Raw genomic sequence first — 1,949 nt, 5'->3', positions numbered from 1 at the left:
TGGTCTCTTATGTCTCCATCTCCTATTTCCCTAACAGTAGTATTTCATCTCCAGGTAGAAAATATGACTATGACTCCATTGTAGTATATTTTCAAAAGTAGATAATATGTAAGTAGTTTTCTCTAACATTTTCTGTTTCTTCTATTTTTTTATTTCTTTATTTTTTTTCTTCTATTTTTTGCGCAATAATTTTTATTCCTATTTCCATCTCATTTTTTCACTAAAATTACGTTTGTTATTGATGTTGATATCAGATGATACATATTAGAAGATGATGAATGTTGGAGTTTTTTCAGTGGATATTTTATTAATGTACATATTAATTGAGTATTAAGTTATTCATAAATTTCTGTGTAAATTTTCTACATGCAGTATGACCCACATGAGGAAAAGGTAAGTTTAATTTTTTGACACTATCTATGGAAATTTTCAAAATGGCCAAGTCTTTAATACTAACTTGAGGAATTTATATTTTAATGATTGTCCTTCCTTTTATATTTTACTCTACCTCATATCTTTGCTTTGTGTTTTTATGTTTTACAAATAGAGTATGGTATTTATTAATCAGTCTTGTTTTGTTTTGTTTTGTTTAAGAGAGAGTGTATAATGGGGGAGAGGGACAAAGAGAGAGAGTGAGAGAGAGACAAGGAGAGAATTCTAAGCAGTCTCCACACCCATAATGGAGCCTGATATGGGGCTTGATTTCATGACTCTGAGATCATGACCTGAGCTGAAACCAAGAGTTGGAGGCTTAAATGACTGAGCCACCCAGATGCCCCGGTTTGTCAGTTTTTATTCATAAACTCTACCATCTCCTCCGGTGTTACTTCTATCTTTATCTCATAAGTTATGTACTCTTATAGTCAACCAGTTACAAAGACCATGATTCTCATTTTAAAGTGCTAAATACCGTGCTTCCATAACTAAAATGTCAAAACCTTGTTGTTTTCCCATGTGCTCTAATTCATCTTTTTTAAGTTTTCCTGATTCTATTCAAATGCAATATAAAATGTGACTTTATTAGACTATCTCATATATTGAGTATATCTTTGCTAAAGTTTAGTTATGCTAACTTCTCTCTCCATTACTATGTATTCGTAAAGCAGGATATAATTTTAGTTTTCAATAAAATGTTTAGGGAAATAAACCAAAACTTAAGCAATTTGTGCATATATTAAAATCTTGCATATTAAACTTTTTGATTAGATTATTTTAGCTAGTTTTGCAATAGTATTCTGGATGCCCCTTATAAAACTTTCCTTAAGTTGGTGGTTTTATATTATACAAATAAAACCATTATAGAAAAAAGTGTTTTTAATTTCCTATATATTAAGATGGAAGAGATATTATTAAATGCGGATGAGAAGATGGGAGATAAGGCAAAAAGAGTTATTCAAAAAGTAGAGGTCCAACTTTGCAATATTTACCATTTAAATGAGAAAGTTTGTAATACGAGTCACCAGACACAGTGTTGACTGGCATTGCTTATTACTAAGTAATAATTCCAGTCAACAATACATAGTTTCTATGGCCTTTTCCAGGTGCTATTCTCTTGAGTGTTACGCTGGGCCCTGCAGGCAGCCATACTGAGATGGTTGGCAGTTAGGACAGCTCCATTAATGATGTGAAAGAGGGACGCCTGGTGGCTCAGTGGTTGAGCATCTGCCTTCAGCTCAGGGAGTGATCCCAGGTCTGGGAATCAACTCCCACATCAAGCTTGCTGCATGGAACCTGCTTCTCCCTCTTCCTATGTCTCTGCCTCTCTCTCTCTGTCTCTCATGAATAAATAAATAAAATCGTTAAAAAATAAAAATAAGAAAAATAACAATGTGAGATAGAAAGGAAAGAATATTTTGAAAAATAAGAGAAATAACAATGTGAGAGAGAAAGGAAAGAATATTTTGGCACACTGCCCAAGTTTCTTAGGAATGACTATTTAAATATTAAAT

Source organism: Vulpes vulpes, unplaced genomic scaffold (assembly GCF_048418805.1).
Source record: "Vulpes vulpes isolate BD-2025 unplaced genomic scaffold, VulVul3 Bu000000687, whole genome shotgun sequence".
Classification (NCBI taxonomy): domain Eukaryota; kingdom Metazoa; phylum Chordata; class Mammalia; order Carnivora; family Canidae; genus Vulpes; species Vulpes vulpes.
The sequence above is the reverse complement of the archived record's forward strand: the minus strand, read 5'-3'. Positions refer to the sequence as shown.